Source organism: Peromyscus maniculatus, chromosome 11 (genome assembly GCF_049852395.1).
Source record: "Peromyscus maniculatus bairdii isolate BWxNUB_F1_BW_parent chromosome 11, HU_Pman_BW_mat_3.1, whole genome shotgun sequence".
NCBI classification, from domain to species: Eukaryota; Metazoa; Chordata; class Mammalia; order Rodentia; family Cricetidae; genus Peromyscus; species Peromyscus maniculatus.
In genome coordinates, this window is record NC_134862.1 from 31460181 (window position 1) to 31486306 (window position 26126).

The 26126-nt window shown below is 43.0% G+C and overlaps 1 pseudogene; it reads right to left on the bottom strand.

Moving 5' to 3' along the window:
- Window positions 1–23659: 23659 nt before the first annotated feature.
- Window positions 23660–24555, bottom strand: LOC102904245 (small ribosomal subunit protein uS5 pseudogene; annotated as a pseudogene).
- Window positions 24556–26126: the final 1571 nt, after the last annotated feature.

Sequence of the window (26126 nt, forward strand, 5' to 3'; positions counted from 1 at the left end):
CTGCTGAAACTAGGACATTGTTGTCAGGGCCCTGGAAGGCTATAATGTTAGTCAAAGACAAGGAGGGAATCTAGAAGCATCTGGTTCCTTGACCAGCTGAAGAAACAGCATTTATATCCGGTGGATTGGTCCATATCAGCTTTTAGCAAGTTTAGGGCTCACAGTCATTTGGAGCAGGTTGTAGTCAGCAATTGATCCTTGGATGTGTCTGTCAGCCAAGTGGAAGACTAGCCAAGTGTAGACTAGGAACAGAAATTAAAATCTATTAACTTAAAGGAAAATACTATATTTGGAACTTTTATGTCTTCCTCCCCTGAGGAAGGGGTGGAAGTCTCAGTACTAAGAGAGAAAAACACCATCCTCAGGAATAGGCAGGTGGGGAAGCTTAGGCTGTACTTATCTGGAGTCCTTTTGACTTGTAAGAAATGGATCTAAGTTTTATGACTCATCAGACTTTTGAAGCTTATAAGAATTTTTATTTTATAAAAAGACATAAAAGTTTTAGATACATTAGTATTATCAATCTGTATTGAAATCCATATTGTGAGAAAAGCAGGTAACAGATATCTGTAAAACAGCAGGGGTAGACTCATATCATTGAGCCTAACAAAAGCTATAGATTTGGGTTAAAAAGCATGTACATTTTCTTCTGACCAGAGAGCCAGACATGGATTGGACTGAAATATTTTTAGCCCAATTAAAAGTACCAGTAAGTCTATATTTAGAAGACAACCAAAGAAAATTTAAAATCTTGAGCTTGTGACTGACTAGTAGCAGTGTTTTATCAGAGCTAGATTAATAGCTTATCAGAATTCTACTGATTATTGTTAAAACTCTGAACTTTTGAAGTCTCAATTGAATAATAGCATGTTGAGGGAAAGAAATCTGAAGCATTTCCTGTATTTTAAATCATGTTTGAAACCTGTTAATCCATTAATATGAAGCCTGTGAGTAAGGCAAACCTGTTTGCCTTTTCTTATCAAGAGACTTAATAACTTTAACTAATGTATTGGTAAATGAACTAACAAGGTGACTTGTTGTTCTTGTTTTTTTTTTTTTTTTTGCTCTTTTGAGGAGCCTGCCACCCAGCTCCCAAATAAATCACACACTGAGACATGTTCTTACTTATGAATGCCTGGTCTTAGCTTGGCTTAGTTTCTTGACAGCTTTCCTTAACTTATCCTGTCTACCTTTTGCCTCTGGCCTTTTCTTGTTCTCTTATGTTTGTAGATCTTACTCCATTGCTGGTTGTGTAGCTGAGTAGCTGGCCCCTGATGTTATCCTCCTTCTCTGGCTCCTCCTTTTTCATACCTCTTGCCAGATTACTCCTTCTATATATTCTCTCTCCCTGCCAACCCTGCTTATTCTTTCTCCTGCTTTGCTATTGGCCGTTCAGCTCTTTATTAGACCATCAGGTGTTTTAGACAGGTACAGTAACATAGCTTTACATAGTTAAACAAATGCAACATAAACAAAAGTAACACACCTTAAAATAATATTTCCCAACAGTGTCTAGAGCCTTGTGGAAGAATCTGGTTGTCTGTTGCTGCTAAGCTGACAAAGTTATAGTTAGCCTAGCCGTCAATGCCATCAGAGATCTGAGAAGGATAAATTATATCTGAGTAAGCAGAAGTGTGTAGCTGGAGTTTTCTCTCCAGGTCCTGCCAAGCTCTGGCAGTCCGACAAGCCCACTTATAAAATAAACACACAGACGCTTATATTATTTAAACTGTTTGGCTTAATGGCTCAGGCTTCTAGCTATCTAGTTCTTACATCTTAAATTAATTCATTTCTATAAATCTATACCTTGCCACATGGCTTGTGCCTTACCGGCATCTTCACATGCTGCTTGTCATGGTGACAACTGGCTGTTTCTCCCTCTGCCTTCCTGTTCTCTCAATTCTCCTCTCTGTTAGTCCTGCCTATACTTCCTGCCTGGCTACTGGCCAATCAGTGTTTTATTTATTGACCAATCAGAGCAACACATTTGGCATACAGACCATCCCACAGCACTCAGAAGTGCAGACCAAGTGGCTTCTAAATCTATTAAAAATGGCTAGTCTATTACCTAGATAGCCATCCCAGGCTCCTGTGTTCTTTATAGCATTTGAGGCAGAGGTATCAGTCTTTGGCTGCCAGGCCCATAAGGTGAGAGTTTTTCTGTGGAGGAGGAACCTGGGAAGACTGATCTTATTTTGTCAGTGTCTTGCTTGTCCACAATCTGGTTGCGGATATTGCACTGGGGCATTTTGCCCAGAGGTCAATGTTACCAAAAATCTGGATGGTGTTGTCATGTTGTTCCATATCTTCTTTGGAGAACTTGGGAATCATTGCTAGGAGCTGGGAGTCTCTGTCTGCCATAGTAAGCTTTTCATTAAATAATTTAAATGTCATATTTATCAGATCTTTGACAGGTTTGAGGATCATTATCTATTAAATATATCTGAGCTAAACAAATCTAGGCTTAATCTTGAAAATATATCTAAAGTTTGGTAATAATAACCTGGCCCACATGTTAACCTGTAGACATATTAATCAAATGGAACTCTCAGGTCCTGTTTTTATTTTATAAGCATTTTTTATTTATAGACATATTATTTATATATATCCTTAGACATTACAGGAGCAGTTAGACTGCAGTTTTCATTTCATTTATAGACCATAGGTGTGATGCTGACAATTTTTAAGAAATAGGTTTGGACTTCTCCATGAAACTCTGAATAGCTAAGAGCTTTAGTCTTATTATTTCATAGGAGGCCAAACATATAGAACCCTGTAATCCAGAGGGCTGTAATATGATGACTAATTATTAATCTGTATTTTTAGTTATATATTACATATTTAAATAACTTTGACATGAGAACCTCAGTCCTTCTCTTCTCCTTTAAAGAGCATGACCCCATTTCTAGCATAAATATTTTTCCCCTTTTAATTTAAAAATTTTTTAATTCATTTTATATACCAACCATTGATCCCTCTCTCATCACTCCTCCCACGCCCTCCCCCAAGCCTCCCCCTATACCGACCCCCCCATACCCTCCTCCAGGGTAAGACCTCCCATGGGGAGTCACTAAAGCCTGGTACATTCAGTTGAGGCAGGAACAAGCCCCTTCACCTCTGCATCCAAGGTGAGCAAGATGTCCCACCATACATGATGGACTTCAAAAAGCCAGTCCATGCACAGACCAAGCTGCACAGCTGTCTCCTACATGCAGAGGGCCTAGTTGGTCCCATGCAGGTTGTCCCACAGTTGTCAGTCTAGAGTTTATGAGTTCCTACAAGCTTGGTTCAGTTGTCTCTGTAAGTTTCCCCATCATATCTTGACTTCCCTTGCTCATATAATCCCTCTTCCCTTTCTTTGGCTGGACTCCTGGAGCTCAGCCTAGTGCTTGGTTGTGGATCTCTGCATCTGCTTCCATCAGTCACTGGATGGAGGCTCTATGATGATAGGATAGTCACCAGTTCAGGAACCCTCTCCACCATTGCTAGTAGTCTAATCTGGGGTCGTCCTTGTGGATTTCAGGGAATTTCCCTAGCACCCCTTACTTTATAATGTCTCCCTCTATCCAGATATCTCTTTTCTTGCTCTCCCACTCTATCTTTCCGCTAGCTCAACCATCCCATTCCCTCATGTTCTTATCCCCCAATTCCTTTCTTCTATTACCTCCCCCTCCTCCCCAGTTTACTCATGGAGAGCTCATCTGTTTCCCCTTCCAAGTTGATCCATGTGTCCCTCTTAGGGTCCTCCTTGTTTCCTAGCTTCTCTGGAGCTGTGGATTTTAGTCTGATTATCCTTTGCTTTACATCTAGTATCCACTTATGAGTGAGTACATATAATGTTTGTCTTTCTGCGTCTGGGTTACCTCACTCAGGATATTTTCTAGTTCCACCCATTTGCCTGCAAATGCTGGGGGATATTGTTCTGTGAATATATGTTGCTCTGAATGGTTGACAAATAAAGCTGTTTGGTCAATGGCAAGGCAGCTTAGAGGTAGGCAGGAAATCCAAGAGAGAGACAAGAAGAAAGGAAGAGGCAGAGTAGACACTGCTTGCTGCCATCAGAGAAGCAAGATGTGAAAGTACCAGTAAACCACAAGCCACATGGCAAAGGGTAGATTTATGAAATGGGTTAATTTAAGATGTAAGAGCTAGAAAGCAAGACGTCTGAGCCATAGATCATATAGTTTGAAAACAATATACGCCTCTGTGTGTTTATTTGGGTCTGAGTGGCTGCAGGACCAGGTGAGACACAGGAAAACGTCCAGCTACATGAAAATTTCATGATGTCATTGTTTTTTGAAGCTGAGTAATACTTCATTGTGTATATGCACCACATTTTCTTTATCCATTCTTCGAATGAGGGGCTTCTACACTGTTTCTAGGTTCTGGCTATTATGAATAATAGCATAAATACTTTGCAGTGAAGAATTACCAGATTGTTTTCTTTTCAAATTCAGTATTTGCAGGTATGAAAAATCAAAGCAGATATAGTTCATATCCCCCCTAGCCTTCTATAACATCCTGTTTATCCTTAGGTCAGGCTTTTCCTAGCTCTGTTCTTCTGATTTAGCCAAATATTTTTATTTTAGTTAAATTCCTCTTTCCCTTTTCTTTATTATTCCAGTTTCCTGCCTTTTGTCTTGCTTTGCAGACAACATGAAAACTTTCACCAAAGTCCTTTTTGTGGTTTCTTTTACTAGTCTAGAATACTGTATAGGTATAATATCTTAAACATGAGTAGAAATATATATGTATATATCATAATAAAAATAGCCTTAAATTTGTAACAATATATAAAAATTTGTACCAATGTGAAATATTTGAGTAGTTTTTTTCTTACCATGACCAATAATAATTAGTCACCCCCCAAATGATGACAAGTATTTATAACCCATCAAATCCAAATAGCCAAAACCCATATATTTTTTTCTTTCTTGTGGAAACAAAAGCATAATTTTTCCTAAACATTACATATATATATATATATATATATATATATATATATATATATATATATATACTTTTATTCTAAAACCAAGACATCTTAAAGTATATAGGCTGGTTCAATCCAGCAGTTTCTTACACAGTGTCAGGACAGGAAAGAGTTTGGTGAAAAGTAGCAGCAGGAAGACCTTGGTGGCGGGAGGTATTGTCACAAGGCTTCTAAATTTATCAACAGTGAAGAACTTGGCTTAGGAAGGAAGAGGGAGCCGTGGCTGCAAGGGCAGTGCAAGAGCTGGTGGGCGCAGAGTGTCTGGCAGTCAGTATTCCTGCAACAGCTTGTTAGTTTCACCTGCCACATAATTAATTCCAGACTCTCTGTTTAATGTTTAAATTTCTTGAAATGCTCAATGTCAGGAGCCTTAGGGGGACTTCCTGGCCAGTGCACCAGAAGTTAGGGTCCTTGAGATATCTCACAAAAGATCACCAGATATGTATGCAATCAGCAAGAGCAAGCATTTAATTCTCAAGAATAAGAGTTCCAGCATGCTAGGGCTACACATCTGACTCAAAGACATAATGGTGACCCAGAGAGAAGCTCAAAGTCTCCTTTTACATGCAACTGAAGGCATTCTAGAAGCAGTTAGATCATCCTATCTGTGATTGCCTTAAGCAAGTGACAACTACGTTAGTACACTTCTTTTTTTTTTTTTAAGTTATGGGTTTTATTATGGTGTTTTCTTTTCCTCTTTTTTTGAGATTTATTTATTTATTATGTATACATTATTCTGCCTGCATGTACACGTGCATACCAAAAGAGGGCACTAGATCTCATTGCAGATTGTTGTGAGCCACCATGTGGTTTCTGGGAATTGAACTCAGGACCTCTGGAAGAACAGCCAGTGCTCTTAACCTCTGAGCCATCTCTCCAGCCCTTTTAGTACACTTCTAATTGGCTAGGGCTATAGTTTTACCATCTTTGGACAAGTTTGGTCCATTTCCAAGTGGGGGAGTAGAGGATTAGTCCCTATTTGATCATTGCCTTGAGATACTGGGGATGGCCCAGGCTTAGTATGTGCTATCTCCCTCATCCCTGCTCTCAGGGGCATTGAAGATTGATCGTCCATTGTTCAAGCTTCTTCCAGAAACTGCTTGCTCAGTCTCAGGAAACTGAAACTGAGGCCTGATCTCTGACAGAAGACTGAGTGTCTGCTTGACTCTCTCAGTGAATCCACTTCTAGTCCAGAGGTTTGAGGTAGGAAGACACAGCTTTGATTCATATCTTGAGGCAGCAAGACACACCTTTAGTCTGGGCCACACCTTCTGCTGCCTATTAGAAGGACGTGGAAGAAGGAAGCTTTTGCTCTTTGTCTGCTTGTGCCCTTATCTTCCTAGCACATCCACATCTTCACTGGCATTAGTACTTACTTCTTTGGGATTCTAGCATATACAGATTTTGGTACCAGAAGTGGTTTTAGAACAACAGAAATATAAAGATGAATCTTTTAAATATCTGGAATAGGCTTTTCAATTTGCCAACACCTACAACTATGGAAGCCTCTCTAGTTACTCCCTCTCCTGGGAGCTCTGAGAGTACTGAAAGCCTATACTGAAAGTATGATCTATCTATATTACAAACTTAAGGAGATAAATACATTTGATTACCCTTGTTCACCAATTGTGAGTGTTGATGGATTTGGTGACCCTGTATGTGAAACTTTTGACAATTTGGGAGAAAATAAGGAAAATCTTGCTGCTGATTGGTTGCTCTTAGCAACTCTGGATATTGATAGAGGATAGGAATGAGCTCCATGATACAATTAATCAATGTCTAGCATCTCAGAATACAGTGAAGGACAACAATGAACTTAGTGATGAAATTGACTGGCTCCAGATGTGCCTAAACAGTCTAAAGGATTCTAAGTCTGTCCTGGAAGAGAATCTTCTCTCCAGCGGCCACAGAGCTCGAGGTGTGGAAAATCAAACTGAATCCCTCATTATGAGGTTGGCTGAGTTACAACAAAAATTCAGGTTCCAGTTTCAGAGGGTGTCGGCAGTTAACGTAAGGGCATTGATTGGTAAAGGATGGGATCCTGGAACTTGGGATGGGGATGCCTGGGAGAACTTTGACCCCTCAGATTTTCAAGGGTCCATCTTATCTGAGGAAGTAGTGCCCTCAGTACCACTGCTTGAGATATTGCCCTTTCCACTTTTGACTGAGGAAATTAATGTCACTGTCTATTAAGCCAGCAGTGACTTTTCTGAAGGAAATGTCAGGAAAGACAATACTGATGTCCCTCAGGCCTCACCAATAGTTGCCTCTAGATCTATAAACAGACTTAAGGCAAAGCAGTCTTCTAGATGGGAGGTAGAAAGTGTAGTCCATGAGAAGGTGTGCTACACTACTAAAGATCTTACTGAATTTGATAATTCATTCAAGCAGAAGTCTGGGGATTATGTGTGGGAGTAGATTTTAAGGATGTGGGATAATGGTGGTAGGAACATAAAACTGGGCCAGGTTGAGTTGATTGATACAGGCCATCTCAGTTGAGAGTCTAGGTCTAATATGGAAGCTTGCACAGTTAAATAAGGTGTCAAAAGTTTGTTTGAATGGTTGACTGAAACATTTGTCAAGAGATGGCCTACAGAAAAGGAGCTGGAGATGCCTGACATCCCTTGACTTAGAGTTGATGAAGGAATTTTAAGGCTCAGGGAAGTTGCAATGTTAGAGTAGGTTAATCCTCCATAATGGGGAAGGCCCAGACACATGCCCTTCACTAAGCCTATAAGATGCAAAATGGTGAGGGGGCACCAGCACTTTTGAAGAGTTTTGTTGCCACCCTTTTCTTTGTGCCAGACCTTAGGGTTGAAGATGCTGCCACTCAGCTGGACAAATTAAGTGCAATGGATTTAATTGGGCCTAAGGTACTAGGGGCCAGGTGGAAACACTGAATTGCCAGAGGCAAGGTGATCATAGTTATCATGGCCTGACCCATAATGGTCAGCACAGGTAAAGTGAATTTTATGGTCACATGACCTATGTGGACCTTTGGTACTGGCTAGTTAATCATGATGTTTTCAGGCATGAAATATATAAGAAGCCTACTGAATTTTTGTTTGGTTTGTGTAAGTGGAAAAATTTCAAACAAATGAAAGAAAAGTTACATTGGGTCATGGCAAAAGGCAATCTTGGTGCATGAATCAATTTCCAGACTTGAGCTGTTTGCAGACCCAGAACCCCTTGAATGAAGGAATGGCCAAGTTCTCCTGAGGAAGGACCTTGATAAAACACTTACAGGTTTTACAGTTAGCCTTTCCCAGTCCTTCCCCAAAGGGAACTACAGCCTTTTACAAGGGTAACCATACAGTGGGGGAAGGGAAATAAACAGACTTTCCAGGTTCTAACTGGATACTAGTTCTGAATTGATGCTGATTCCAGGAGATCCATTGTGACCCTCAAGTTAAAATGTAGGAGCTTATGGAGGTCAGGTGATTAACAGAGTTTTGGTTGAACTCTGACTCACAGTAGGTAGGTCGAGAAGGTCCCCAAACTCAGGTTATTCCCCCAGTCCTAGAATGTATATTTGGGATAGGTATGCTTAGAGGTTGGTAGAATTCTCATATTGGTTCCATGACATGTGGAATGAGGGCATTAAGGTTGGTATCTTAGTTAGGGTTTTATTGCTGTGAAGAGTTGACTATGACAACTCTTGTAAAGGGAACATTTAATTGGGGCTGGCTTACAGTTTCAGAGGTTTAGTCCATTATCATCATGGTGGAACATGGCAGCATGCAGGCAGACATGGTGCTGGAGAAGGAAGCTGAGTTCTACACCTAATCTGGAGGCAGCAGACTGTCTCACTGGGTGTGGCTTAAGCATATATGAGACCTCAAAGCTGACCTTCTCAGTGACACACTTCCTCCAACAAGGCCACACCTACTCCAACAAGGCCACACCTCCTAATAGTACCACTCCCCATGGGCTAAGCATTCAAATACATGAGTCTTTGGGGTCCATGTATATTCAGACCACCACAGTTGGAAAGACTAAAGGGAAGGCTTTAGAGTTGCCTTTGCCAAAGAAAATAGTGAATCAAAACCAGTATGGCATCCCTGGGGGAATTGCAGAAATTACTGCCACCATCAAGGACTTGAAAGATGCAGGTGTGGTGGTTACCACCACATCTCCCTTTAACTTTCCTACCTGGACAGTACAGAAGACAAATGGATCATGGAGAATGACAGTTGACTTTCGAAAACTCAATCCGGTAGTGACTGATTGCAGCTGCTGTACCAGATGTAGTGCTCTTACTTGAGCAGATTAACACATCTGGTACATGGTATGCACCTACTGATTTAGCAAATGCCCTTTTCTCAGTATCTGTCCATAAGGACCACCAGAAGCAATTTGCTTTCAATCAGCAAAGGCAGCAGTATACATTTTCAGTTTTACATCAAGGATATATTAACTCTCCTGCCCTGTGCCATAACTTAGAAGGGAACTTGATCATCTGTCTCATCCACAAAATAGCACTTTGGTGCACTATATTGATGACATTCTGCTGATTGGACCAAGTGAACAGGAGGTAGCAGCCAAGTACTTGGAACTCATTGGTAACACATATGTGTGTCAGAGGGTGGGAAATAAATCCAACCAAAATTCAAAGGCATTCTAAAAGAATCTCTAAAAGAATCTCAGTGAAATTCTTGGGAGTCCAGTGCATGCAGAAACATTCCTTCTCAGGTGAAGGATAAGTCATTGCACCTGGCCCCTCCCACCATCAAGAAAGAAGCTCAACATTTAGTGGGCCTATTTGGATTCTGGAGACAAGACATTTCCCACTTGGGTGTGTTACTCTGGCCCATATACCAATTGATTTGGAAAGTCGCTAGCTGTGTTTGGGGTCTAGAACAGGAGGAGGCTCTTCAACAGGTCCAGGCTGCTGTGCAGGCTGCTCTACACTTGTACCTTTTCTTCCAGCAGACATGATGATGCTTGAAGTGTCAGTGACAGAGAGGGATGCTATTTGGGGCCCTTGGCAGGCCCCTAGAGGTGGATCACAGTGGAGACATTTGAGATTTTAGAGCAAGGCTCTACCGTCACCTGCAGACAACTCTTCTCCCTTTGAAGGACAGCTCTTGGCCTGCTATTGGGCCTTAGGGGAAACTGAACGTTTGACAATGGGCCACCAAACTACCATGTGACCTGAGCTGCCCATCATGAGGTGGGTGTCATCTGACCCACCAAGTCATAAAGTAGGAAGTGCGCAGGAGGGATCTATTATCAAACGGAAGTAGTATGTACAGGACAGGGCCCAAGCAGTTCTGAAGGCACAAGCAAGTTGCATGAAGAAGTTCCCCAAACGCCTATGGTTTCTACTCCTGTTACAATGCTGCCTGCTGCCAAGCATGCGCCCAGAGCCTCGTGGGGTGTTCCCTATTGGTTGACTGAGGAAAAGAAGACTAGGGCCTGATTTACTGATGGTTCTGCATGTTATGCAGACACTCAGAAGTGGACAGCATTACAATCCATTTCTGGGACAACCCTGAAAGACACCAGTGAAGAGAAATCTTCACGGTTGGTGGAGCTTTGGACAGCACACATGGTCATACATTTCTTTTGGAAGAAATGGCCTTTGAGATAGGAAGATGCACAGCTTTGATTTAGATCTTGAGGCAGGTAGAAACATGCACTTAATTCAGATCATGAGGCAGGAAGACCCACTTTTAACTTGGGCCACACTTGCTGGAAGCCTACATAAGGACATGGAAGAAGAAAGCTTTTGCTCTTTGCCTGCTTTCTGACATTTTTCTAGCACATCCACTTCTTCAGTGGTGTTGGAGCCTACTTCTTCAGGATTCCAGCAAATCTTGAAGACCAGCTGAGACACCCAGCCTTATGGACTGAGCAACTACTGGATTCTTAGACTTTCCATTCACATCCAGCCATTGTTGGATTTTCTGGACTGTAGCCTGTAAGCCATTTTAATAAATCCCATCTCTCTCTCTTTCTCATACACACACACACACACACACACACACACACACACACACACACACACACACACACACCACACTTGTTCATCTAAAAAAAAGTGTTTTAGGAGACTGGGCATAGTGACACATGCCTTTAATCTCAGCACTTGGGAGTCAGAAGCAGATGGATCTCTGAGTTTGAGGCCAGCCTGGTCTACATAATATATTCTAGGCGTGTGTGAGACAGAGACAGAGAGAAAAGAGAGAGAGAGAGAGAGAGAGAGAGAGAGAGAGAGAGAGAGAGAGAGAGAGAGAGAGAGAGAGAGAATGAGAATAAAACCCTGAATAATTAAAAAAATGTTCAAGGTAGCTCAGTGATTAGTAACAGTCACTGTTCTTGCATAAGACTGGAGCTTGGTTCCCAGTACCCCCAGTCAAGAGGTCCCCAAATCTCTTTAATACCCTCTAAAGGGATCTGACTTGCTCTTCTGGCTTCTGTGGCTAATGCACTCGTATGCACACATACACACATAAATAAAAATAAAACAAAGCTTTAAACAAGTTTTTGAAAGCATGGTAAGAGATTGGCTTATATCACAAAGTGCATATAAATCATGCTTACAGATTTTGGTCCTGTTTTTCAGTTAATAAAGTGAGTTATAGCCAATAAATTACCGAGAAATGTACAGTTTGCCTCAAGTACTGTGCTACTGTATGACTGCCTGGAATCCATGGATCTCTGTTGAAGTTCAAATTCAGCACTCCTATGTATTCTTGAGGATTTGGATTGTTCTTCTGACTTAATGAATTGATTCATACTGTGTGTGTGTGTTTTTTTTTAACAGAACTCAATGGGATAAATACATTGTCTCACAAATTCTAAAAAGTTACCAAGGTAATAGTTGCATACATAAAAAGAAGAAAGTGTTGTGACATTTACAATGAAAAATGAGACTCCCACATCTGTTGTCCCCATGGCCACTTACTTTATCTTCCTAAACTCAGTTTTTGGTAAATATTGTCATATTTCTAAGTAGCTCATATGTTATTTCATCTTAATTTAAAATATTTAATTTAAAACTTGTCCTTTAGAGACAGAAGACTTCTTATATTAACTAGACTTTTTTTCTGAATCCTGGCTGTTGTTTATAGTGACACTTCATGCTCCATTCATTATAACTCTTGGAAATATTATCCCAAATGGAGTGGAGCTCTTTATCTTTCTCAAACATCTAATTGCTTTGTTTAGTCATCAAAATAACTGATTATTCTTTTTTTTTTAAATAAAAATGCATTTGGTCTGTGACTGTGTACTCTCTCTCCCTCCCTCGCCCCCGTGTGTGTGTGTGTGTGTGTGTGTGTGTGTGTGTGTGTGTGTGTGTGTGTGGTGTATTTGAATGTGTTTGCATGGGTGTTTTATTCCTGTTGCTCACTACCTTATTCCCTGATATATAGTTTCTCACTGAACCTGGAGCAAGATTAGCAGCCAGCAAGCCAGAGTGATCCTCCTGTCTCCATCTCCCCACAGCTTAGGGATAGAAGTGTGTGGCCATACCAGGTGTTTATATGGATGCTGGATTTGAACTTGGGCTCTCGTGCTTGCCTAACAAATACTCTTACTTGCTGAGCCACCTCTTTAGCTCTTGTTATGCACTATGATTAATTAAAAAAACAACAACAAATATCATAGTATCATAGACGTAAGATGGGTTATGTTTATTCTTCTGAGTTCCTCTTTCTTGAAATCCCTATGCCAGTGTTCCAGTCTTGCCAGCTCCTTCTACCTGTTGACACCAACATATTATGCAAATTGGTAGCTTTATATTGCTTGATAAATACCACCTAATAAATTATAAGAGAAGCATATCAGGGAGAGAATTAACATGTATTAATTACAACAAGAAAGATTTTAAGACCTGACATCCAAGAGTATTTATCTTTTTTCTTATGTGTGACTTTTCCCAGACCACGCCCAAATTCACCAGAGCTCACCTCTCTTCTACAGAATGGCAGAGGGGCTGGAGAAATGGCTCAGGGGTTCAGAACACTTACCGATCCTACAGAGGACTCCAGATCTTTTCCCAGCATCCATGGCAGACATTTCACAACTGCACTTCACGCCTGCTCTAGGGCATCTGGCGCTGTCTTCGGGCCTCTTTCAGTACTGCACACATATGCATATCACACACATATGCATGTCATACATACACACAAATTAAAAAATAATTTTTAAAAATAGAATGCCATAGTGTTTGTATAGAACCTAGGTACATTTCCCAGAGCTCAAATCACATCTAGCTAACTTATTAACACCTAGTAGAATGTAAACTTTGTGTAGATGGATGTTCTTCTGTGCTGTTTGGGAAATGACATGGAAACATCTGTGCATGCTTGGTAAATGAAATTGTTCTTCTAGATATTCTCAGTGTAGGAGAGGTTGGGAGCATTTCTCCGTGACTGACTCATCACAAAGCAGAAAGAAGCAGGGGTCTTTGGGAGCACGTGAGTTGATTACACAGTATGGGTGACATTTTTGTTACTCTCCCACAGGGGCAGTGTGACCACTGAGGGAGGTGGCACAATTTGTAAGAACACTGGCATTTGTCCTCATGTATAATTGGAGACATTTTATGTGAGGGGAATGGAATGTTACTCTTGCTACAGCTCCAAGGATAGTCAGTCTAGCACGTGAGGAACTGTCACACTTGATTACCAAATATTACCAAATATTTTCTGAGTAGTCATTCATTTATTTATCTGCACTCGGAACGGGGTCCCTGTCACATATATCTGCAAGGCATTTTCCATTACATTAATGCGTGTGAGAAATATGCCTTCTACTCCCAGTCTTCAACCCAGTACCACCTTGTTTATAACTTTTTCATGTTCTCTTCTGGTAGATACTATCATATTTCTAAATCATTTACATCATATTAGAGTCTCCCTCCCTCTCTCTCCCCCTCCCCCCACGTGTGTGCGCGAGCTCTCGAACATGCGCGAGTGCAGGTGTATGAGAGGCATGCATCCACACTTGTAGAGGTCAGAGGACAACTGTCAGGAGTTTTGCCTTGCTTGAAGTAGGGTCTCTCTTGTTTTTGATGCTGTGCTGCACACTCCAGGCTTGCTGCCTGTGAGCTCCTGGGTGATTCTCCTGTCTCTACCTTCCATCTCACCACACGCGTGTTAGGAATACAGATGTGCTACAGCATCAGTCTGGTTTCTGGTGTTGAACTTATGCTGTCAGTCTTCCAATCACGTTTACTCACAGTCATTTTCCTGGTCCATACCAGTGCATCCTAACTTAAAAGTCTGGGGTCCACCTTTGTCTGTTGGCAGTGGTCCAGAGGGTGCTGGACCAGTCTAATCTAGTGACCAGCCTAGCAAGTAACCTAGCTGTCATCATAGAGCCTTTGTCCAGTGACTGATGGAGGCAGATACAGAGATCCATGGCCAGGCACCAGGCTGAGTTCTGGGAATCCAATTGATGAGAGAAAGGAGAGATACTGCAGGCGAGGGACGTCGAGATCATGATGGGAGGACGTGGAGAGATGTCCGGCCACACTAGTGGAAGCCCATGAACTGTGGACTGGTGGCTGTAGAGCCCCCATGGAACTGGACTAGCCCCCCTGGATATGGAAGACGGTTGTTTGGCTCGAACTGTTTGGGGGGCACTTAGGCAGGGGGATCGGGATCTGTCTCTGGTGCATGGACAGGCTTCTGGAACCCGGTGCCTGTGGTGTGACACCTTGCACAGCCTTGGTGCAGTGGGAAAGGTCTTGGACCTGCCTAGGCTCAGTGAGCTGGGCTCTGCTGACTCCCCATGGGAGACCTCGATTTGGGGGATGTGGGGATGTGGGGTGGCTTGGGAAAGAGGGCTAGGGGGTGGGAGGAGGGAGGAGGGGGAATCTGTGGATAGTATGTGGAGTGAGTAGAAAATTTCTTCATAAAGAAAAATGAAAGAAAAAAATAAAAAAATAGAATAATGAAAAAATAAAAAATAAATAAAAAAAAGTCTGGGGTCTTTTTGACTTTTGTTATCATGGATCTCGTTTGAAAGCTGGTGTCTCCCTAATCCTTGTTGGTAAGGCTGTCTCATAGCTTTTAACTCAGTACCAGTTCAGGGAATGCTTGTCTTATTGTTGGACACTGGTGAGAGTTTGTCATCTCTTTGGAAACCCTGTCCCTGGTGGCAAAGCTGCTGATGGTGTATGAGTCACAGGCACAGCAACCCTGTGATGGTTTGTATTCAGGGCTGGCTCTTCAATAGTGTTCTGAATGTGGAAGTGTAAGCAAGCATGAAATGACTTTGCTGAGTCTTTTCAAGTGATTAGGCGTTTACTTACTTAAATACACAGTTTTAAGAGTGTTTATTTTTTTCATTTTCTCTTTCTCTTTCTCTCTCTCTGTCTCTCTGTCTCTCTCTGTCTCTCTCTGTCTCTCTGTCTCTGTCTGTGTGTGTGTGTGTGTGTGTGTGTGTGTGTGTGTAAGAAAGTAAGTACCCGCAGAAGCCAGAAGAGGGTGTCAGATGCTCTAGAACTGTAGCTACAGGTGATTGTGAGCTGATGGACACAGGTGCTGGGAATCAAACTCTGTTCTTCTGAAAAAGTAGCAAGTGCTCTTTATCACTGAGCCATCTTTGGAGCCCCTGAAATATGTATTTTTGTTATTAATTGCTACTATTCTGGCATATTATGGTTTGGCCAGTGTTTTTATTTTATTTATTTATTTATTTTTAAAGATTTATTTATTTATTATGTAAACAGTGTTCTGCCTACATGTATGTTTGCAGGCCAGAAGAGGGCACCAGATCTTATTACAGATGGTTGCCACCATGTGATTGCTGGGAATTGAACTCAGGACCTTTGGAAGAGCAGGCAATGCTCTTAACCTCTGAGCCATGGGAGAGCAATCATTGTTTTTATTTTTATAATTTAATTTTTATTCATTTTTAAAAATAAAATTTTTTTTGCGTGTGTGTGTGTGTGTGTGTGTGTGTGTGTGTGTATGTGTGTGTGTTTGTGCTCACGCGCACTCACGCGCATGTACATATACATGTTACTGTGTTCATGCAGCAGTTGGAGGAAAGCTAGGAGTCATCAGTCCTTTCCTTCTACCATGTGGTTGCTGGGGCTTGAACTCAGGTCCTCAGGCTTGGCGAGTGCCTTTACCCACAGAGCCATCTCACTATCCCTGATTTTCTTGAAGCTTGAGAATTGGGAGCTTATGTGATCTGTAAATATAACTTATGGATCATTGAGATGACGTCATAAAGTATTTGCTATTTGGAAAAGACTTGAGTCTTATGGAGTTCAAAGGCACAGATATGTGACACAGACACTTCCAGATGGAGCATCGTCTTATCTGTATGAGTCGCTTCTTGTCCTGACAAAAATGCCCTAGAGCAGCTTAAGGAAGGAAGGGATTGTCCTGGCTCACAGTCTGAGGTGGGGAAGTCACGGCAGCCGGAGTGAAGCGGCTGCTCCCACTGCCGTCACAGCCAGGAGGCCGAGAGACAAACACTGGCATTTGTACTCTCATTTGTCTGAGACCGCAGCCTGTGGAATGCTGCCACCCCCATTCGGCTCAGACATGCCCACAGGTGTGTCTCTTAGGTGAGTCCAGATCCCGTAATGATGAAGAACCACCACATCACCTGGAGATGGATGACAAGCGGAGAGGGAGCGGGAATGGAGAGCTAGAGGTGCTGTGCCATTCAAGACAAAATGGGGGAGGTCCCAGTGGAGTTCGGTGCCAGGAGAGCTCAAGGAAAGGAGCAAAAGCTCTCAAGGCAGATGTTAGAAAATTCAAGCTGACAGGAGCATGAGGTGGGCCTGGGGAGGTGAGTAGCAGCCACTGTCTTACAGCACTTAAAGAGCAAACTAAATTAGCATTTGATTTGTACTTTAATAGAAAGCTGTTGAATGGTAGTGAGTAGTAGGTTGGAGAGATGGCTCAGTGGTTGAGAGTGTGTACTGCTCTTGCAGAGGACTGGAGTTCTCTCCCCTACACCCATGTCAGACATCTTACAACCACCTGTGACTCCAGCTCCCGGGATCCAAGGCCTGATAGGGCTCCATGGGCAACTACACTCATGTACACATATCCTCACACAGACACACATGAATACATACAATTTAAAAATATATAAAATTTGAACTTGAAAAAGAAAGGTACCCAGTGGTACAGATTTTCATTTTGAAAAGTAACTACCTATAGTGTGAAGAAAAATTAGTGAGTGAGAGAGAGAGAGAGAGAGAGAGAGAGAGAGAGAGAGAGAGAGAGAGAGAGAGAGAGAGAGAGAGGCAGTGTAGGATGGATATGGGGCAATTGCAGTCTGGCTGAGAAATAGCCAACTCAGAGGGGGAAAAAGATATTTTTCTTTGGTAGGAGGCTGCTTAATGTGAGATCGAATCAATCATGGTTGGGAGAGATGGACTGTATTCATTGAAGGTGCTGGGAGCCAGGCAGATGATAGTCTAAGCAGCCTGTTCTCAGGCCCTGACTGCCTCTGTCCTGTGATTTATGCTTATTTCAATGTTACTCCCAAAATCATAGATCACCACCAGGGGTCCCCAAAGCATTTCTGTCTGGTTTCAAGGACTGTGGTCTTTCAGTGAGTACAATTAATAAAATACCCCATTGGCAATAGGACAGGTACCGTGGTCCCAGTTTAAAGTGTGTGTGTGTGTGTGTGTGTGTGTGTGTGTGTGTGTGTGTGTGTGTGTGTGGTGTGTCTCAATATTTTCAGGAGAAGTGGCAGCAGTTTCTAAAGTGGTTTGGGTGTACTTTGATTTTTATCAGTTTGTACTGGACTGTTTAATAATCCTTTATGGCTTGGCATCCTTCTGATATGGTTAAGGTGATTCTTTTTATGTATAAATTTGATATTTGTTTGATAGTAACAATATGCTTCACATCTTTTCAAATGAAAGGTGGAAAAACAATTTGATTTTGTTCTCTACCTTGTTAGCAAGCTAAAGGAGCTGGGAGTTTGTGAGGTGGCATTGAAAAATGTGGTCGTTTCCATAACGTCCCATAGTTTGTGTCAGAGTAAATGTTTTCTTGGATTTTCTGTTTCTAGAATGATGTGCTTTATTTATCTTTTAATTTTTATTTATTTATTTATTTTTGTTGTGTCGGGAATTGATCTTAGGGCCTCACACCTCAGGGTAAGCAAATGCTCTACCACTCTCTGTGTGTATTTGAATGAATACTTAATTCTAGTCCTTTTTGGGATAATTGTTTAAGGGGGGTGTGATTTGTGGGCATAAAGCCTTGGTCAGTCAGTTTGATCCTTTATGGCAGATTCCATATATTGGTGGCTTATAAACAACTTATTGCTCACTTTTCTGAAGGCTGCAAAGATCAAGACAAGATCAATGTGTTGGTAGATTGTGTGTCTGCTGAGGGCCCATTTCCTGGCTCACAAATAAATGTTATTTTCCTCTCTTCTCTTTCTCTTTCTCTCCTTCCTTTTGTTTTGTTTTCTTGACAGGATTTCTAGTCCAGACTGACCTCAAATTCTCTCTGTAGCAAAAGAAACTGTGAACTTCTGCCTCCTCCTTACAGTACTGGGATAGAGGTATGAGCCACCAAGCCTGGTTTATTCAGTGCTTATAAGTGTTGTGGGGGAAGGGTTGGCCCAAACAAGGGCTACAGCTCTTTAGACACTGTATGGGATTCTGAGCTCAGGGATTGGTGGGTTTTTGAGCTTAGAGATTTGTGGGTTTTCAAATCTTGTATGTGAGCTTGGATTTTTGGCTCTACAGTGCTGGAGATGGAACCCAGGGGTTCAAGAATGCTAAGCAAGTACTCTACCAACACCCCCAGGTCCACTGATGGGTGTTCTTGCTGTATCCTCACACAGTGGAAGGGATAAGCAGCTTTCTTGGGACTATTTTATAGGGGCACTAATTCCATTCATGAAAGTGACACTTATAACCTCAGCATTCCCCATTGGACCCTACTCTTAATATCACCGTTTGGAGGATCAGATTTCAATACATGAGTTGGGGGGCAGGCAAGCAACCCAGAAGACTGTCTTAGTTTTGTTTACTGTTGCTGTGAGAAAATACCCGAGACACAAAGCAAGCTGGGGAGAAAAGGTTCATTTTAGCTCACAATTCCAGATTCTAGTACCTGAAGCAGGGAAGTCACAGCAGTGGGAACCAGAAGCAGCTATTCATGTCACATCCACAGTCAAGAGCAGGGGACCGTAAGATCCACATGTACGCCTGTGCTCAGCTCTCTCCCACTCTTAGGCAGCCTAGGGAATGGTGCCACCCATTGGTGAGTTGTGCCTTCCCATTCCACAGTCTATAACACACACACACACACACACACACACACACACACACACACACACACACCAAGGACAGAGGCCAGCCTGATCTAGACAGTCCCTCATTGAAACTCTCTTCCCAGGTGACTCTAGATTGTGTCAAGTTGACAATTAAAACTAACCATTACAAGGCCATAACTATTTTTATTAATCTGGGCAATTCATTTAAATTTTCAGAGGACTATTCTCATTTCAGATAGGCATTGACAGTTAAAGTACCATGCTTACTGAAATGATCTCTTTTGGTGGGGAGGGAGTCTCTCAATTTAAAAGATATAAGAGTGAGACTCTCTTGTTTTGGAGACAGTATGATCTGCTTTTTCTGTTAATATTTGTGTTGGCTTCTATAGATTTAGCATTTCTTATAGGAGTAAAGTGTGATTGTTCATGTATATTAGGATTTGTAATACTCTCCCCCCCCCCCCGCCCCCCGGGGCTGAGGACCGAACCCAGGGCCTTGCACTTGCTAGGCAAGCACTCTACCACTGAGCTAAATCCCCAACCCCTGTAATTCTCAATCAAAACCAAATAGGATAACCAGTAATGATCTGAAAGACATAGAAGTAACCGCAAGTCCTCTGATCCTGTACTCAAGGTTCAACCCTTAGGCAGGAAGGCCAGGAAAGGCCACCATCACGAGCACGTGGGTAGAGATGCCTAGAGGCAGCTGAGCTCTCTATTTGTAAAGTGGCAAAGCAAACCAACATACAGGCGTTTAACTGCCAGAATGGACCACCGAGGTTCCAGAATGCAAAGACTGTGTTCCTCATTCAAGCAAGAGCCTCTCAGTAGATGCATCTTAAGGAAGGGGGAATTTATTTAGGCTCCCAGTTCAAGAGTAGTCCATCACATGGGGAAAGCAGGACCGCGGGAGCTTGAGGTACTGTTCACATGGCATCCACAGTTGGGGGGCGGGGAGATGAATGCCCACCTCAGTTTCCCTTGTCTTCAGTCCAGCACTGACTGCAGCCATCACATAGTGACACCCACATTTAAAAGGATGAGTTTTCCCACCTCAGTTATTACAACCTAGAAACTCCATTGGAGACATTCCCCGACGTTTGTTTCCATGGTGACTCTAAATCCCATAATGTTTACGTTAAGATTAACCATTATACCAACTTCCAGGAAGCCTGGTGGTTTTTAGTCTACAGCTGTGGGAAGCATAGGCAGCAGGGGTGGGGGTGAGCAGAGGGGCACAGACCCCGATGGAAGACTCACAGCCACGTGGAGGAACTGTGGACCCCGAGGACGCCACAAAGCACAGTGTGGTTTTAAAGGTTAGGGCAGCTCCTCAGGGAAATGTAAGTCACTGAGTTCAGTACCAGCTTTCTCAGTCACCTCAGTACAGCACCATGGCAGCTTCCAACAATGCTTCCGTAGTGCGCAGGCTCTGCGGAGCGGGGAGATGAAAAGGGTGAGGCCCTCTCGCTCCTGGTCTCTCCAGTGTCTTTGTATCCATTTTACATGTTAGAATTCTATAAAGGGCTAAACTGTATGTTGGAGAACCATTTTCACCCCACTTTGGGGCCACATTGAGACTGAAGTAAAAGAAAATATATGTCTTCACCTCTGTCTGTCTAAAAGGAGGGGACAGGTATGAAACACTTCAGACATGTTTATTATTCATTAAAATTAATATTGTTGCACGGCAGATTCTAAATAAAGTTTTTTTTTGACTGGGTGAATGACTGGGTGCAGGGAGGTTACTCCGTCCGCACCTTCCCCCACATTACTGAAAAAGTGGGGCGGTAGAACAGGACGACTCTGCCGAGTTTTGTTGTGTTTACAGATACCTGACTCTGTCCTCTAAGAACAACTCAAACAGGAATGTGGCAACATTTGGCAAGGCACTTGTTGCAAGTGCCTTCAAGTACTATCCAGCCATCTTTAAGAAACATCCTCAAAGCATGCGGAATGAAAGCCGATGATTGGTTCTCTTACAGATGTGGATTTTCTGAGTCAAATCAGTAATGGATACAAGTGCAGTTTCCCTAGGTAACTGGGCTATTTAATTAAAGTGTTAGTTGTTCTTTGAAAGGAAATGGATTTATCTTATGCATGATAGGTGTGTGTGTGTGTGTGTGTGTGTGTGTGTGTGTGTGTGTGCGTGCGCGCATGTATGTGGCTTGTAAAATACAACTGTATGTAGAAAAGTTAGTAAGATAGAAACAGACAACTACCCTGTGTGTGTAAAAGGCCAAAAGGAAATTATACATGGTCTTCCGCACTTATTCAACTTACCATTCCTTTTTGCCCCATTTTGACTAGCATGTATTACTTACACAAGATGACTCCATCCTGACTTTTTCACAGATGCATGTAACATGCTTTGATCACATTTACCATTTCTAACCATCAAATATTCTCTCTAGCTCTCTGACTGCCTTCCTCTTCCCCAATAGTCTTTCTATTCTCATGTCTTTTGTTTTAGATTCTGGTAATGACAAAACATGCGTTTTTTTCTTTTATTCCCTCCTCTTCCTTCTCCTCTCTCTCCTCCTTTTTTCCTTCCTTCCTTTCTTCCTTCCTTCCTTCCTTCCTTCTTTCCTTCCTTCCTTCCTTCCTTCCTTCCTTCCTTCCTTCCTTCCTTCCTTCCTTCCTTCCTTCCTTTCTTCCTCCCTTGCATTTTTCTTTCTTTCTTTTTGTTTTGAGATAGGATCTTATGTAGCTTAGGCTGGCCTCAGGTTCAAAATATGGCTGAGAATTAATTGTCTTAAGCTCCTGACTGTCCTGTCTCCACCTCCAAGAGTTGGGTTCACAGGTGTGCACCACTACACCTGTCAATATACATCTTTCTGGGTCTTGCTTGTTCTTCTTAATCTGATGACCTCTTATCCACACATTTTCCTGTTAGCTACACTGTTCTTTGTGCTGAGAAAGTACACACACACACACACACACACACACACACACACACACACACACACCATGTTCATCTGTTGGTGGGTATCTGGGCTGAATTCATGGCTTGACCATTTTTAGTAGCACCAGGATAAACACAGGTATACACTGGTCTATGCTGAATGCTGCCCTTGCTTTCCTAGGGATCCAGGAGGGGTGTAGCTGGATTCTGTGGCTGTTCTATTTTTTAAAAATTTAATAAACTTGCATGCTGAGATCCACTGTGGCTAGACTACTTTACACTTTTACTAACAATGCATCAAGCTCCTTCCCATCCTCACCTTTGCTGTTGTTAATATGTGTATTAATGGCATGGACACTATGAAAACAATATGGCTGTGTTTCAGTAAAAATTTACAAAGATCAGGTGGCACATAAAGTTGGAGCTCTGTGTGTGGTTCACCAGTGGATTGATTTCTGTGTAAAGGCTGATGTTGGGGCTGGCGAGAACAGAGGACCTCAACTGATTGTCTTGTCTTTACTTCCTGGGTGCTGGGGTTGCAGATATGTGCCACCGGAGCCAGTTTATGGAGTCCTGGAGATGGCTTTGTGTGTGCTAGGCAAGCCCCGCGAGCCACTCACTTACCCAGCTCCTACATGCTTATCATGGTTTTTTAAATGATTTCCTGTGTAGCCATCACATGCATTTATTTTTAGGCTGACTCTGTGGAATTCAGAGCTTGTGCCCTTCCAGATTGGCCTATCAACTCCCTAAAGATGTGGTGACTGAGCGTCTTGGTTTCTAAGTCCCTACTACCAGACGACCCACCTACTCAAATCCTAGTTTGTAGGCTCCATTTTTCAAGGCTGATATTTGAAAGCACTTGTCTAATTCCAAACCCATTTGTCATTCGTGGCTATAAGAGAAAATAATATACATTTTTAAGTGCAGAAAAGACATTCGGAAAGGAGGGTTGCATGTTGGAAACCATTCATAATTAGTGCATAAGCAACCGTATGTAATTACTTTTTCTTGGTTTGCATGAACAGTGGTAAGCACACGACAGTAGATGGCAGTGTTTCTCAATGAATAGTGTAGGCTCTATTCTGGTGAACTGGGAAAAACATTTTTGTTACTCTGGAATTAAGACTAATAAACACAAAGCTGCAGAAAGTTTTGTGGAAGCCCTGTGCTCTTCTTCCCCCGTGAGCTTAATTAAACTCAATGAAGAAGCTTTAACTCCTCATCCTTGCTTCCCTGACGGTGTCTTTTCTCAGATCAGCCCCAGCTAGGACAGATGGATGGATAGCTCACAAAGCCAGAATCGAATGCCTGGATAGGGATGGGGGTCAGTGGTAGAGCTCTGGGTTCTTATTCCTATTGCTGACAAACACTCTTCCTGCTGCTCCCAACCTCAGTGCTCATGGGTGTGGTCCTGTGCTCTGCTAGAGAGCAATGTTGGTGTTCAACCTGTTTCTGCCATGTTCTCATTCTGGCTCTTTGACCTTGGCAAATATTTCCTTTTGTACCCCCAATTTTTTTTTAACAGATTTAATTCACTTTATTTTTCTTGTATAAAAACCTTTATGTGGTGGCCACAGCTGGAGCCTGGGTTCTCTGAACAGACACTCTGGTGTGGGTTTTCACAAGATGGTCAGTGAATTCCTGATAAGGAGATTTGGTGAACACAATCTCTTTCCAGAGGTCGGGGGTCAGGTAGCTGTAGGTCTTGGAGATGGCATCAAAGGTGGCCTTGGCAAAGTTGCCCAGGGTGGCAGTGCAGCCCCTGGCTGACGTGTAGCAGTCATCAATACTGGCCATCATCAGTAACTTCTTAGGCACAGGAGCAGAGACGATGCCAGTGCCTCTGGGGACAGGAATGAGACGCACCAACACAGAGCCACAGCGGCCTGTCACTTTGCACGGGACAGTGTGGGGCTTGCCAATCTTGTCCCCCCCCCAGCCTCTCCGCACAGGGACAATGGCCCTTGGCCAAGATGATGGCCCCTCGGATGGCAGCGGCTACTTCCTTGGAGCACTTCACACCAAGACCAACATGACCATTGTAGTTCCCAATAGTGACAAAAGCCTTGAACCTGGTCCGCAGGCCAGCCCGAGTCTGCTTCTGCACTGGCATGATCTTTTAGGGATGCGCCCAGGAAAAAGTCAATGATCTTGGATTCCTTAATGGGAAGGGAGAACAGGTAGATCTCCTCCAGGGACTTGATCTTCATGTCCTTAACCAGGTGGCCCAGCTTGGTGACGGGGATCCACTCCTTGTCTTCAGCTTTACCTCCACGAGCCCCGCGGCCTCGACCACAGCCACGGCCCCGACCACGACCGCGGGCCCCTAAGACTGCTGCTGAATCCTCCGCGGAAGCGGCCGAGGCCTCCTAGTCCTGGGCTCCCGGGGTCCTCCGGGCCCTCCCGCTGCACCGGTGTCGTCCGCCATTTGGTGTTTTCCCGAAGAAGAAGAAGCTGGACCCCCAATTTTAAAATGTGCATATGAATATTTTTAATGCACATATTAACACTTAACATTTCTTCTTATCATATATGTAGTAGTTTGAATGTAATTGGCCCCCATAATCTCATAGGGAGTGGCACTATTAGGAGGTGTGACTTTGTTGGAGTGGGTATGACCTTGTTAGAGGAAGTGTGTCACTGTGGGGGTGGGCTTTGAGGTTTCCTATGCTCAGGATGCTACCCAGTGTCTCAGTTGATTTCCTATTGCCTGCAAGATGTAGGACTCTCAGCTGTTCCTCCAGTACCATGTCTGCCTGCATGCCATCATGCTCCCCATCATGATGATAATGGACTGAACCTCTGAAACTGTAAATGAGCCACCCGATTAAATGTTTTCTTTAAAGAGTTGCTGTGGTCATGGTGTCTCTTCACAGCAATAGAAAACCGGAAGGCAATATATTAATTATATATTAATGGGTTTCATTATGGCATTTTCATAATCATATTCTCCCCTCCTAGTCCTGTTGATCTTCCTCTTCCCAACAAATCTCCTTTCATCTCTCTCTCTCTCTCTCTCTCTCTCTCTCTCTCTCTCTCTCCCCCTCCCTCTGTATGTATGAACCAATAAATTTATTTAGGGTTGATTACAGGAGCATTGGTGAGGGATTGATTACAGGAGAATGGATGAGGGGTTGTTCACAGGAGCACAGGTAGGGGATTGTTCACAGGAGTATGGGTGAGGAGTATGGGCACCTTACTGGTGGCTACATGACTGGAGAAAACGTCTCTCCCTCCCCAGCAATGGCTAAATGCACATATATCCTCAGAGATGGGCAGGGCCTCATAAATCCCTCCCCTTAGCCACAGTTAACTATCAGTAAATCTTTAGGGATGAGTGGGACCAATCTAGCTGGGGCTAAATCACAAGACTGCATCTCAAAAAAAGTGGGGGAGGGAGAGGGAAAAAATCAGAATTGAGAATGGTAACTATCCTATACTCATGGCATCAAACCTGGCCACTTGCATTTCTCTGTAGTTTGGACCCATCAGCACACACTAGTGTACCAGTGCCTCAGCCCTGGAGATTTGGATGTGATTGCTCAGCAATGCTCCAGGTCCTTGGGTGACTCTGGCTGGCAGCTGTGCTGAGATGTCCAGTCTGTGGTGTGCTGTCTAGCTTACAAGGTGTCACCTGCAGAAGTGAAAGCATGTCTCAGGCTTGTAGAGCAGGTGTGGGTCTGCACCCAAGTGTCTGGAAGATGTTAGGGCTAATGGCTCTGCCTGGGCACTGTGCAGGTGGGCTGCTGACAGGTGTCTTTGGCAGAGAGGAGGTTGAAATGTAAGGGTCATGTGTACCACCCCCATGTGCTTCCTGAAATACAGGAACAAAGTCCCACAGGAAATCACAGACTGCATCATGCAATTTTGTCGTTTCTCATGTTTTCTCTGTGGCTATCTGTTTTGGCTTCTGTTTGCTTGGATAACTGTGTGTCTATCTGCTTTTTTTGTTATGTTGGTTTGTGTACCTGCTGCCTGCCTCTCTGTTTCTGTCTCCTT